The following is a 15,864-nucleotide window of genomic DNA, read 5'->3' as shown; positions in this document are numbered from 1 at the left end:
GAAGCAGTACACAGCTATGTTACTCTTTCTAAGGCATTTGACTAATTATGTAACAATCCAATGCATTTGACTAATTATAAGAGTTGGGTTGAATTTGGAGTGTTTAGACACCACTTTTACCCATTTTGTCCCGAAAGAGGCTAAAAGCGAGAAAACATTGATTCAAAGCAGTAAACAGCTTTGTTACTGTTTCTAGGGTCAGAATCTGTGACAATCCAATGAATTTGACTAATTATAAGAGTTCGGGATTAATTTGGAGTGTTTAGACAACAATTAAACCAGTTTTATCCCAAAACAAGCTTAAATTGAGAAAACAGGCTAAAACCAAGAGAAAACACTGATTCGAAGCAGTACACAGCTATGTTACTCTTTCTAGGGTCAAAATATGTAACAATCCAATGCATTTGACTAATTATACGAGTTCGGGTTGAATTTGGAGTGTTTAGACACCGCTTTTACCCATTTTGTCCCGAAACAGGCTAAAACCGATAAAACATTGATTCGAAGCAGTAAACAGCTTTGTTACTGTTTCTAGGGTCAGAATGTGTGACAATTTAATGCATTTGACTAATTGTAAGAGTTCGGGATAAATTTGGAGTGTTTAGAAAACACTTAAACACGTTTTATCCCAAAACAGGCTTAAACCGAGAAAAGAGACTAAAACCGAGAGAAAACAATGATTCAATGTCGTAAACAGCTATATAACTATTTCTAAGGTCAAAATATGTAACAATCCAATGCATTTGACTAATTATAAAAGTTCGGGTTGAATTTGGAGTGTTTAGACACCACTTTTACCCATTTTGTCCCGAAACAGGCTAAAACCGAGAAAACATTGATTCGAAGCAGTAAACAGCTTTGTTACTGGTTTTAGGATCAGAGTATTTGACAATCCAATGCAATTGACTAACTGTAAGAGTTCGGGATGAATTTGGAGTGTTTAGACAACACTTAAACCCGTTTTATCCCAAAACAGCTTAAATTGAGAAAACAGGCTAAAACCAAGAGAAAACACTGATTCGAAGCAGTAAACAGCTATGTTACTCTTTCTATGGTCAAAAATGTAACAATCCAATTCTTTTAACTAATTATAAAAGTTCGGGTTGAATTTGGAGTGCTTAGACACCACTTTTACCCATTTTGTCCCGAAACAGGCTAAAACCGAAACAACATTGGTTCGAAGCAGTAAACAGCTATGTTACTCTTTATAGGGTCAAAATATGTAACAATCCCATACATTTGACTAATTATAAAAGTTCAGGTTGAATTTGGAGTGTTTGGACACCACTTTTACCCATTTTGTCCCGAAACAGGCTAAAACCGAGAAAACATTGATTCGAAGCAGTAAACAGCTTTGTCACTGTTTCTAGGGTCAGAATGTGGGACATCCAATGCATTTAACTAATTGCAAGAGTTCGGGATGAATTTGGAGTGTTTAGACAACACTTGAACCCGTTTTATCCCAAAACAGGCTTAAACAAAGAAAAAGGCTAAAACCGAGAGAAAACATTGATTTGAAGCAGTACACAGCTATGTTACTCTTTCTAAGGTCAAAATATGTAACAATCCAATGCATTTGACTAATTATAAGAGTTGGGTTGAATTTGGAGTGTTTAGACACCACTTTTACCCATTTTGTCCCGAAAGAGGCTAAAAGCGAGAAAACATTGATTCAAAGCAGTAAACAGCTTTGTTACTGTTTCTAGGGTCAGAATCTGTGACAATCCAATGAATTTGACTAATTATAAGAGTTCGGGATTAATTTGGAGTGTTTAGACAACAATTAAACCAGTTTTATCCCAAAACAAGCTTAAATTGAGAAAACAGGCTAAAACCAAGAGAAAACACTGATTCGAAGCAGTACACAGCTATGTTACTCTTTCTAGGGTCAAAATATGTAACAATCCAATGCATTTGACTAATTATACGAGTTCGGGTTGAATTTGGAGTGTTTAGACACCGCTTTTACCCATTTTGTCCCGAAACAGGCTAAAACCGATAAAACATTGATTCGAAGCAGTAAACAGCTTTGTTACTGTTTCTAGGGTCAGAATGTGTGACAATTTAATGCATTTGACTAATTGTAAGAGTTCGGGATAAATTTGGAGTGTTTAGAAAACACTTAAACACGTTTTATCCCAAAACAGGCTTAAACCAAGAAAAGAGACTAAAACCAAGAGAAAACAATGATTCAATGTCGTAAACAGCTATGTAACTATTTCTAAGGTCAAAATATGTAACAATCCAATGCATTTGACTAATTATAAGAGTTCGGGTTGAATTTGGAGTGTTTAGACACCACTTTTACCCATTTTGTCCCAAAACAGGCTAAAACCGAGAAAACATTGATTCGAAGCAGTAAACAGGTTTGTTACTGTTTTTAGGATCAGAGTATTTGACAATCCAATGCATTTGACTAACTGTAAGAGTTCGGGATGAATTTGGAGTGTTTAGACAACACTTAAACCCGTTTTATCCCAAAACAGGCTTAAACCGAGAAAACAGGCTACAACTGAGAGAAAACATTGATTCAAAGCTGTAAACAGCTATGTAACTCTTTCTAGGGTCAAAATATGTAACAATCCAGTGCATTTGACTAACTATAAAAGTTCAGGTTGAATTTGGAGTGCTTGGACACCACTTTTACCCATTTTGTCCTGAAACAGGCTAAAACCGATAAAACATTGATTCGAAGCAGTAAACAGCTTTGTTACTGTTTCTAGGGTCAGAATGTGTGACAATTTAATGCATTTGACTAATTGTAAGAGTTCGGGATAAATTTGGAGTGTTTAGAAAACACTTAAACACGTTTTATCCCAAAACAGGCTTAAACCGAGAAAACAGATTAAAACCGAGAGAAAACATTGATTGGAAGCAGTACACATCTATGTTACTCTTTCTAGGGTCAAAATATGTAAGAATCCAATGCATTTGACTAATTATAAGAGTTCGGGTTGAATTTGGAGTGTTTAGACACCACTTTTACCCATTTTGTCCCGAAACAGGCTAAAACCGAGAAAACATTGATTCGAAGCAGTAAACAGCTTTGTTACTGTTTTTAGGATCAGGGTATTTGACAATCCAATGCATTTGACTAACTGTAAGATTTCGGGATGAATTTGGAGTGTTTAGACAACACTTAAACCCGTTTTATCCCAAAACAGGCTTAAACCGAGAAAACAGGCTAAAACTGAGAGAAAACATTGATTCGAAGCTGTAAACAGCTACGTAACTCTTTCTAGGATCAAAATATGTAGCAATCCAATGCATTTGACTAACTATAAAAGTTTAGGTTGAATTTGGAGTGTTTAGACACCACTTTTACCCATTTTGTCCCGAAACAGGCTAAAACCAAGAAAACATCGATTCGAAGCAGTAAACAGCTTTGTTACTGTTTCTAGCGTCAGAGTGTGTGACAATTTAATAAATTTGACTAATTGTAAGATTTCACGATCAATTTAGAGTGTTTAGACAACACTTAAACCCGTTTTATCCCAAAATAGGATTAAACCAAGAAAACAGGCTAAAACCGAGAGAAAACATTGATTCGAAGCAGTAAACAGCTATGTTACTCTTTCTAGGGTCAAAATATGTAACAATCCAATGCGTTTGACTAATTATAACAGTTTGCGTTGAATTTGGAGTGTTTAGCCACCACTTTTACCCATTTTGTCCCGAAACAGGCTAAAACCGAGAAAACATCGATTCGAAGCAGTAAACAGCTTTGTTACTGTTTTTAGGATCAGAATATGTGACAATCCAATGCATTTGACTAATTGTAAGAGTTCGGGATGAATTTGGAGTGTTTAGACAACACTTAAACCCGTTTTATCCCAAAACAGGCTTAAACCGAGAAAACAGGCTAAAACCGAGAGAAAACATTGATTCGAAGCAGTAAACAGCTATGTAACTCTTTCTAGGGTCAAAATATGTAACAATCCTATGCGTTTGACTAATTATAAAAGTTCAGGTTGAATTTGGAGTGTTTGGACACCACTTTTACCCATTTTGTCCCGAAACAGGCTAAAACCGAGAAAACATTGATTCGAAGCAGTAAACAGCTTTGTTACTGTTTCTAGGGTCAGAATGTGGGACATCCAATGCATTTAACTAATTGCAAGAGTTCGGGATGAATTTGGAGTGTTTAGACAACACTTGAACCCGTTTTATCCCAAAACAGGCTTAAACAAAGAAAAAGGCTAAAACCGAGAGAAAACATTGATTTGAAGCAGTACACAGCTATGTTACTCTTTCTAAGGTCAAAATATGTAACAATCCAATGCATTTGACTAATTATAAGAGTTGGGTTGAATTTGGAGTGTTTAGACACCACTTTTACCCATTTTGTCCCGAAAGAGGCTAAAAGCGAGAAAACATTGATTCAAAGCAGTAAACAGCTTTGTTACTGTTTCTAGGGTCAGAATCTGTGACAATCCAATGAATTTGACTAATTATAAGAGTTCGGGATTAATTTGGAGTGTTTAGACAACAATTAAACCAGTTTTATCCCAAAACAAGCTTAAATTGAGAAAACAGGCTAAAACCAAGAGAAAACACTGATTCGAAGCAGTACACAGCTATGTTACTCTTTCTAGGGTCAAAATATGTAACAATCCAATGCATTTGACTAATTATACGAGTTCGGGTTGAATTTGGAGTGTTTAGACACCGCTTTTACCCATTTTGTCCCGAAACAGGCTAAAACCGATAAAACATTGATTCGAAGCAGTAAACAGCTTTGTTACTGTTTGTAGGGTCAGAATGTGTGACAATTTAATGCATTTGACTAATTGTAAGAGTTCGGGATAAATTTGGAGTGTTTAGAAAACACTTAAACACGTTTTATCCCAAAGCAGGCTTAAACCGAGAAAACAGGCTAAAACTGAGAGAAAACATTGATTCAAATCTGTAAACAGCTATGTAACTCTTTCTAGGGTCAAAATATGTAACAATCCAATGCATTTGACTAACTATAAAATTTCAGGTTGAATTTGGAGTGCTTGGACACCACTTTTACCCATTTTGTCCTGAAACAGGCTAAAACCGATAAAACATTGATTCGAAGCAGTAAACAGCTTTGTTACTGTTTCTAGGGTCAGAATGTGTGACAATTTAATGCATTTGACTAATTGTAAGAGTTCGGGATAAATTTGGAGTGTTTAGAAAACACTTAAACACGTTTTATCCCAAAACAGGCTTAAACCGAGAAAACAGACTAAAACCGAGAGAAAACATTGACTGGAAGCAGTACACATCTATGTTACTCTTTCTAGGGTCAAAATATGTAACAATCCAATGCATTTGACTAATTATAAGAGTTCGGGTTGAATTTGGAGTGTTTAGACACAACTTTTACCCATTTTGTCCCGAAACAGGCTAAAACCAAGAAAACATTGATTTGAAGCAGTAAACAGCTTTGTTACTGTTTTTAGGATCAAATTATTTGACAATCCAATGCATTTGACTAACTGTAAGAGTTCGGGATGAATTTGGAGTGTTTAGACAACACTTAAACCCGTTTTATCCCAAAACAGGCTTAAACCGAGAAAACAGGCTAAAACTGAGAGAAAACATTGATTCGAAGCTGTAAACAGCTACGTAACTCTTTCTAGGGTCAAAATATGTAACAATCCAATGCATTTGACTAACTATAAAAGTTTAGGTTGAATTTGGAGTGTTTAGACACCACTTTTACCCATTTTGTCCCGAAACAGGCTAAAACCAAGAAAACATCGATTCGAAGCAGTAAACAGCTTTGTTACTGTTTCTAGCGTCAGAGTGTGTGATAATTTAATACATTTGACTAATTGTAAGATTTCACGATCAATTTAGAGTGTTTAGATAACACTTAAACCCGTTTTATCCCAAAATAGGATTAAACCAAGAAAACAGGCTAAAACCGAGAGAAAACATTGATTCGAAGCAGTAAACAGCTATGTTACTCTTTCTAGGGTCAAAATATGTAACAATCCAATGCGTTTGACTAATTATAACAGTTCGCGTTGAATTTGGAGTGTTTAGCCACCACTTTTACCCATTTTGTCCCGAAACAGGCTAAAACCGAGAAAACATCGATTCGAAGCAGTAAACAGCTTTGTTACTGTTTTTAGGATCAGAATATGTGACAATCCAATGCATTTGACTAATTGTAAGAGTTCGGGATGAATTTGGAGTGTTTAGACAACACTTAAACCCGTTTTATCCCAAAACAGGCTTAAACCGAGAAAACAGGCTAAAACCGAGAGAAAACATTGATTCGAAGCAGTAAACAGCTATGTAACTATTTCTAGGGTCAAAATATGTAACAATCCAATGCGTTTGTGTGGAAACGCATCATCGTCCGTACGTCCGTACGTCCGTACGTCCGTACAACCAAACCATATGGGCCGTCCGTACAGGTAGAGGCCTCGCAATGCTGGCCCATGAAGAACAACAGCTCCCAACGGTCACAAAGCTTCTGGATCCTTCTCATTGTTCCGTTGGCGAGTTGGTGCAAGTGGGAGAGCAAACAAAGATCACATGTGACATCTAGGTCATGTCGCTTTCACCTTGTGTATGTGTGTATAGCATCTTAGGTAGGATATTCTCTTTGTGTATGTCTATATTTAGATTGTAACCATGATCTAAATCAAGTAAGAAGTTAATCTCTTCTTCTACACTTCTCTCTCTCTATTCGATTTACACTCCTTACGTTTCTAAACTCTCAATACATTCGATTGATCTCATTTGGCTAGCTAAACCGTTACTTGTAACTCAAATTACCCTTTTACTCTTCTATTCTTACATGGTATCAGAGCCTTGTTGCTCCTAGTCTTCAACCTCTCACCCACTAACCACTTCCGCTCGTCTTACTCTCTTCATTTCTGTTTCAAACGCAAGAAGCGATCCCTTTTAACCGTTGGATAACACTATAGACCAGCGGACAAAACACCATGGAAGGCACCAAGACCTTGATTGTTCCAGTTACTCTCAAGGGAGAGAACTACTTGTTGTGGGCAAGGACCACAAAGACGGCACTATGCGGCCGAGGGCTTTGGACCCATATCATAACGAGTGAGGCTCCAAAGGGAGAGCCTACCATCGACGGCAAAGAAGCGGTCACAAGCGGTGAAGACAAATGGTTTCAAGAAGACCAAAGTGTTCTGGCCATCATTCAAAACTCTCTTGATGCTCCAATACTTGAAGCCTACTCATACTGCGAGACGGCCAAGGATCTGTGGGACACATTACAAAATGTGTTCGGCAACACCACCAATTTAAACCGAGTATTTGAGATCAAGAGGGCCATTAACAACCTAAGCCAAGAAGACATGGAGTTCACCAAACACTTTGGGAAGTTTAGGTCTCTTTGGGCTGAACTTGAGATGCTTAGGCCGGCCACACTTGATCCGGCCATACTAAACGAGAGGCGAGAGCAGGACAAGGTGTTTGGTCTACTTCTCACACTAAATCCTTCTTACAATGATCTCATCAAACATATCTTGAGGTCAGATAAGCTGCCTAGCCTAGATGAGGTGTGTAGCCAAATTCAAAAGGAGCATGGCTCCATGGGGCTGTTTGGTAACAAAGGAGAGCTTGTAACCGCTAACAAGGCTGACATAGCGGCTGCGAACAAGAGCTACTATCGGCATGATGACAAGAATCCTCCAGTGTGTGACCACTGCAAGAAACCTGGTCACTTCAAGAGCCGGTGTTGGATACTACATCCACATCTTAAGGTTAATCGACCAGTAAACAACCGCGGAGGACCTAGAGCACATCAAGCTACCATAGAGCCTACTATCACCGAATCAAATCAGCGTATCATCAAAGGAAATGGCACAGCCCTAGCAGCTACCACGGACCTGGTGAGGAAGTCAGACCTGGACGCCCTCATCAAAGCCCTCAAGGAAGCTTCCGGTAACTCTTTTCATGCTTTAAAACAAACTAAACCGCTTATAGTAGATTCAGGTGCTTCTCATCACATGATTAGTGATTCAAACTTGATTAGTGATATTAAACCTGCCCTAGGAAATGTGATTATCGCTAATGGTGAAAAAATACCGGTTAAAGGAATTGGTAACCTAATACTATTTGACAAAACAACTAAAGCGTTTTACATGCCAAGCTTCACCTCTAACTTATTATCGGTTAAAAGAGCTACCACTGATTTGAATTGTTATGCCATATTTGGTCCTAACGATGTGCATTTTCAGGATATTGAGACTAGTAAAGTACTTGGCCAAGGCTCCTCTAGAGATGACTTATATGTGCTTGAAGACTTGAATTTACCTACTTCTACTGCTTCTTGTTTTAGTTCAATTTCTATTAAAGCAAACAATGTTATTTGGCATGCTAGACTAGGACATCCCCACTCTCGAGCTTTAGAGTTAATATTTCCAAGTATTTCTTTCAGGAATGATGAATGTGAGGCATGTATCCTTGGTAAACATTGCAAATCTGTTTTTCCTAAATCATTGACTATTTATGATAATTGTTTTGATCTTGTCCATTCTGATGTTTGGACATCTCCTTGCCTATCTAGAGAAAATCAGAAATACTTTGTTACTTTTATTGATGAAAAGTCTAAATATACTTGGCTAACCTTGCTCCCATCTAAAGATAGAGTCCTAGAAGCATTTATCAATTTTCAAAATTATGTGACTAACCACTATAATGCCAAGATTAAGATTTTAAGGTCAGATAATGGTGGGGAATATACAAGCCATGCTTTCAAACAACATCTCACCAACCATGGCATAATTCACCAAACAAGTTGCCCGTACACCCCACAACAAAATGGTGTAGCTGAGAGGAAGAATAGACATCTCATGGAAGTAGCAAGATCCATGATGTTTCACACCAATGTACCCAAGCGTTTTTGGGGAGATGCTGTTCTTGCCGCCTGTTACCTAATCAATCGGATTCCCACAAAGATCCTACATGATGTCTCACCGTTTGAGGTATTAAACAACGAAAAACCCACCTTTAATCACTTACGTGTGTTTGGGTGTACTTGTTTTGTTTTAAAACCAGGTGAATTACGAGACAAACTCGATGCCAAAAGTACCAAAAGTATGTTTCTTGGTTATTCTACAACCCAAAAAGGCTACAAATGCTATGACCCTGAATCTAGACGTGTCTTGGTGTCTCGAGACGTGAAGTTCGTAGAAACCCAGGGGTATTATGACCAGAAAAATTGGGACGACCTTCGCGACCTGTCTACATCGCCTTCCGACCGCACCAAGAATCTTCGGATTATCCTTGAACGACTAAGTGCTGATAACGATCGGGCCAATCAAAATCCAGCCGGGCCAAACACTTCAGGAGAGTCTCATCTGCCTAAGGAAGCTGCCCCGAGTCACTCTACTGCTGCTGAACCAGACACTGATCCGATAGCCACAACTCCTGCCAATGAAAACCCTTTCCAACATATTGACACCGAAGTGTCGTATGAAGACGCTACCACACCAACTGAAGCTGGGAATGAAGCTGATGATCAAGAGGAGGTCATACCACTACGACGCAGCCTACGTCTCAAGTTTGACTCCTCAAACTGGAAGAACACACGCGTGTATTACAACAATGTGGCTGTTGCACATCCTATTCAAGCGGTGTGTACTCTTGCCCATTTTCCTGTGGAACACCAAGCCTTCCTTGGCCAAATTGACAAACATTGGGTACCACAAACCTATGATGAAGCCAAGGAACACAAGGTGTGGCGTGATGCAGTGAGCGCCGAGAGAACAGCCATGGAACAAAACCATACATGGGACGAGGCAAATCTACCACAAGGCAAGAAGGCAGTCACCTCTCGATGGATCTTTACCATTAAATACAAGAGTGATGGGGAGATTGAACGCCATAAGGCAAGATTGGTCGCAAGAGGTTTTACACAAACGTATGGGGAGGATTATCAAGATACGTTTGCTCCGGTTGCGAAACTTCACACGGTTCGAGTTGTCCTCTCACTTGCCACCAATCTGGATTGGGAATTGTGGCAAATGGACGTTAAGAATGCGTTCTTGCAAGGTGAACTTGAAGATGAAGTATATATGAGACCACCACCGGGTCTAGAAGACACTATTGGTCCAGGAAAGGTACTCAAATTGAACAAAGCAATCTATGGCCTAAAACAGTCTCCAAGAGCATGGTACCATAAGTTAAGCACCACACTACTTGGAAGAGGCTTTATCAAATCCGAAGCTGATCACACCCTCTTCACACTACCAAGCAACAGAGGTATTGTAGTCATTCTAGTATATGTTGATGATATCATCATATCTGGAAGTGACAAGGTAGGAATTAAAGAGACTAAAGACTTTCTCAAAACAGTTTTTGATATCAAAGATCTAGGAGAACTAAAATATTTCCTTGGTATAGAAGTCTATAGGTCTAATGAGGGTTTATTCCTGTCACAAAGAAAATATGCCCTGGATTTATTGAGTGATGCAGGGAAACTAGGCTCAAAAGCAGTGTCAACACCACTTGAGGAAAATTATAAGGCAGGAGGAAAGGGGGAGCTTGATGCAGCTCCATTCGAAGATGTCAAGCAATATCGTCGTCTAGTAGGTAAACTCATATACCTCACAATTACACGACCTGACATTTGTTTTGCTGTGAACCAGGCAAGCCAACACATGCAAAACCCAACCATTCATCACTGGAACATGGTGAACCGAATCCTCAAGTATATCAAGGGATCGCCAGGACAAGGTATCTGGATGGGTCACAACAAGAGCAATGAACTAGTTGGGTATTGTGATGCGGATTATGCTAGAGATCGCGAGGATCGTCGCTCCACCACTGGATACTGCACGTTCCTAGGAGGGAACTTGGTAACATGGAAAAGCAAGAAGCAGAAGGTGGTATCTCTATCGAGTGCTGAATCGGAGTATAGAGCTATGAGGAAACTTACAACCGAGTTGATGTGGCTCAAAGCTCTTCTTAAGGACCTTGGAGTTGAGTCACCTGAACCCATCACCATGCATTGTGACAATGAAGCTGCCATTCATATTGCTACTAACTCAGTGTTTCACGAGAGAACCAAGCACATTGAAGTCGATTGCCACAAAGTTCGAGAACAGATCCAGCTTGGAGTTGTTCTACCATGTCACACCGACAGCTCTGAACAATTGGCCGATGTCCTCACCAAAGCTGCTAGCCCACAAGTATGTGAGTACATTCACACCAAACTTGGCCTTAGAGACTTCACTAGGCCATGAGTGCACAACATGGCACCTACACTCTTTTTCCCTTAAGTATAGTTTTTTTTCCCAAGTGGTTTTCTATACTAAGGTGTTTTTTAATGAGGTGGGTGCTCATGAGTCCAAGCTTGATCAACGCTCTTGATCAAGCTTGAGGGGGAGTGTGGAAACGCATCATCGTCCGTACGTCCGTACGTCCGTACAACCAAACCATATGGGCCGTCCGTACAGGTAGAGGCCTCGCAATGCTGGCCCATGAAGAACAACAGCTCCCAACGGTCACAAAGCTTCTGGATCCTTCTCATTGTTCCGTTGGCGAGTTGGTGCAAGTGGGAGAGCAAACAAAGATCACATGTGACATCTAGGTCATGTCGCTTTCACCTTGTGTATGTGTGTATAGCATCTTAGGTAGGATATTCTCTTTGTGTATGTCTATATTTAGATTGTAACCATGAACTAAATCAAGTAAGAAGTTAATCTCTTCTTCTACACTTCTCTCTCTCTATTCGATTTACACTCCTTACGTTTCTAAACTCTCAATACATTCGATTGATCTCATTTGGCTAGCTAAACCGTTACTTGTAACTCAAATTACCCTTTTACTCTTCTATTCTTACAGTTTGACTAACTATAAAATTTCAGGTTGAATTTGGAGTGCTTGGACACCACTTTTACCCATTTTGTCCTGAAACAGGCTAAAACCGATAAAACATTGATTCAAAGCAGTAAACAGCTTTGTTACTGTTTCTAGGGTCAGAATGTGTGACAATTTAATGCATTTGACTAATTGTAAGAGTTCGGGATAAATTTGGAGTGTTTAGAAAACACTTAAACACGTTTTATCCCAAAACAGGCTTAAACCGAGAAAAGAGACTAAAACCAAGAGAAAACAATGATTCAATGTCGTAAACAGCTATATAACTATTTCTAAGGTCAAAATATGTAACCATCCAATGCATTTGACTAATTATAAAAGTTCGGGTTGAATTTGGAGTGCTTAGACACCACTTTTACCCATTTTGTCCCGAAAGAGGCTAAAACCGAAACAACATTGGTTCGAAGCAGTAAACAGCTATGTTACTCTTTATAGGGTCAAAATATGTAACAATCCAATACATTTGACTAATTATAAAAGTTCAAGTTGAATTTGGAGTGTTTGGACACCACTTTTACCCATTTTGTCCCGAAACAGGCTAAAACCGAGAAAACATTGATTCGAAGCAGTAAACAGCTTTGTTACTGTTTCTAGGGTCAGAATGTGGGACATCCAATGCATTTAACTAATTGCAAGAGTTCGGGATGAATTTGGAGTGTTTAGACAACACTTGAACCCGTTTTATCCCAAAACAGGCTTAAACAAAGAAAAAGGCTAAAACCGAAAGAAAACATTGATTTGAAGCAGTACACAGCTATGTTACTCTTTCTAAGGTCAAAATATGTAACAATCCAATGCATTTGACTAATTATAAGAGTTGGGTTGAATTTGGAGTGTTTAGACACCACTTTTACCCATTTTGTCCCGAAAGAGGCTAAAAGCGAGAAAACATTGATTCAAAGCAGTAAACAGCTTTGTTACTGTTTCTAGGGTCAGAATGTGTGACAATCCAATGAATTTGACTAATTATAAGAGTTCGGGATTAATTTGGAGTGTTTAGACAACAATTAAACCAGTTTTATCCCAAAACAAGCTTAAATTGAGAAAACAGGCTAAAACCAAGAGAAAACACTGATTCAAAGCAGTACACAGCTATGTTACTCTTTCTAGGGTCAAAATATGTAACAATCCAATGCATTTGACTAATTATACGAGTTCGGGTTGAATTTGGAGTGTTCAGACACCGCTTTTACCCATTTTGTCCCGAAACAGGCTAAAACCGAGAAAACATTGATTCGAAGCAGTAACAGCTTTGTTACTGTTTTTAGGATCAAAGTATTTGACAATCCAATGCATTTGACTAATTGTAAGAGTTCGGGATGAATTTGGAGTGTTTAGACAACACTTAAACCCGTTTTATCCCAAAACAGGCTTAAACCGAGAAAAGAGGCTAAAACCGAGAGAAAACAATGATTCAAAGCTGTAAACAGCTATGTAACTCTTTCTAAGGTCAAAATATGTAACAATCCAATGCATTTGACTAACTATAAAATTTCGGGTTGAATTTGGAGTGCTTGGACACCACTTTTACCCATTTTGTCCTGAAACAGGCTAAAACCGATAAAACATTGATTCGAAGCAGTAAACAGCTTTGTTACTGTTTCTAGGGTCAGAATGTGTGACAATTTAATGCATTTGACTAATTGCAAGAGTTCGGGATAAATTTGGAGTGTTTAGACAACACTTGAACCCGTTTTATCCCAAAACAGGCTTAAACAAAGAAAAAGGCTAAAACCGAAAGAAAACATTGATTTGAAGCAGTACACAGCTATGTTACTCTTTCTAAGGTCAAAATATGTAACAATCCAATGCATTTGACTAATTATAAGAGTTGGGTTGAATTTGGAGTGTTTAGACACCACTTTTACCCATTTTGTCCCGAAAGAGGCTAAAAGCGAGAAAACATTGATTCAAAGCAGTAAACAGCTTTGTTACTGTTTCTAGGGTCAGAATGTGTGACAATCCAATGAATTTGACTAATTATAAGAGTTCGGGATTAATTTGGAGTGTTTAGACAACAATTAAACCAGTTTTATCCCAAAACAAGCTTAAATTGAGAAAACAGGCTAAAACCAAGAGAAAACACTGATTCAAAGCAGTACACAGCTATGTTACTCTTTCTAGGGTCAAAATATGTAACAATCCAATGCATTTGACTAATTATACGAGTTCGGGTTGAATTTGGAGTGTTTAGACACCACTTTTACCCATTTTGTCCCGAAACAGGCTAAAACCGAGAAAACATTGATTCGAAGCAGTAAAAAGCTTTGTTACTGTTTTTAGGATCAAAGTGTGTGACAATTTAATGCATTTGACTAATTGTAAGAGTTCGGGATAAATTTGGAGTGTTTAGAAAACACTTAAACACGTTTTATCCCAAAACAGGCTTAAACCGAGAAAACAGACTAAAACCGAGAGAAAACATTGATTGGAAGCAGTACACATCTATGTTACTCTTTCTAGGGTCAAAATATGTAACAATCCAATGCGTTTGACTAATTATAAGAGTTCGGGTTGAATTTGGAGTGTTTAGACACCACTTTTACCCATTTTGTCCCGAAACAGGCTAAAACCGAGAAACCATTGATTCGAAGCAGTAAACAGCTTTGTTACTGTTTCTAGGGTCAGAATATGGGACATCCAATGCATTTAACTAATTGCAAGAGTTCGGGATGAATTTGGAGTGTTTAGACAACACTTGAACCCGTTTTATCCCAAAACAGGCTTAAACAAAGAAAAAAGGCTAAAACCGCGAGAAAACATTGATTCGAAGCAGTACACAGCTATGTTACTCTTTCTAGGGTCAAAATATGTAACAATCCAATGCATTTGACTAATTATACGAGTTCGGGTTGAATTTGGAGTGTTTAGACACCGCTTTTACCCATTTTGTCCCGAAACAGGCTAAAACCGATAAAACATTGATTCGAAGCAGTAAACAGCTTTGTTACTGTTTCTAGGGTCAGAATGTGTGACAATTTAATGCATTTGACTAATTGTAAGAGTTCGGGATAAATTTGGAGTGTTTAGAAAACACTTAAACACGTTTTATCCCAAAACAGGCTTAAACCAAGAAAAGAGACTAAAACCGAGAGAAAACAATGATTCAATGTCGTAAACAGCTATGTAACTATTTCTAAGGTCAAAATATGTAACAATCCAATGCATTTGACTAATTATAAGAGTTCGGGTTGAATTTGGAGTGTTTAGACACCATTTTTACCCATTTTGTCCCGAAACAGGCTAAAACCGAGAAAACATTGATTCGAAGCAGTAAACAGCTTTGTTACTGTTTTTAGGATCAAAGTATTTGACAATCCAATGCATTTGACTAACTGTAAGAGTTCGGGATGAATTTGGAGTGTTTAGACAACACTTAAACCCGTTTTATCCCAAAACAGGCTTAAACCGAGAAAACAGGCTAAAACTGAGAGAAAACATTGATTCAAAGCTGTAAACAGCTATGTAACTCTTTATAGGGTCAAAATATGTAACAATCCAATGCATTTGACTAACTATAAAATTTCAGGTTGAATTTGGAGTGCTTGGAAACCACTTTTACCCATTTTGTCCTGAAACAGGCTAAAACCGATAAAACATTGATTCGAAGCAGTAAACAGCTTTGTTACTGTTTCTAGGGTCAGAATGTGTGACAATTTAATGCATTTGGCTAATTGTAAGAGTTCGGGATAAATTTGGAGTGTTTAGAAAACACTTAAACACGTTTTATCCCAAAACAGGCTTAAACCGAGAAAACAGACTAAAACCGAGAGAAAACATTGATTGGAAGCAGTACACATCTATGTTACTCTTTCTAGGGTCAAAATATGTAACAATCCAATGCGTTTGACTAATTATAAGAGTTCGGGTTGAATTTGGAGTGTTTAGACACCACTTTTACCCATTTTGTCCCGAAACAGGCTAAAACCGAGAAAACATTGATTTGAAGCAGTAAACAGCTTTGTTACTGTTTCTAGGGTCAGAATATGGGACATCCAATGCATTTAACTAATTGCAAGAGTT

Source organism: Camelina sativa, chromosome 14 (genome assembly GCF_030686135.1).
Source record: "Camelina sativa cultivar CO46 ecotype springtype chromosome 14, ASM3068613v1".
NCBI lineage: Eukaryota > Viridiplantae > Streptophyta > Magnoliopsida > Brassicales > Brassicaceae > Camelina > Camelina sativa.
Note: the sequence above shows the minus strand (reverse complement) of the source record.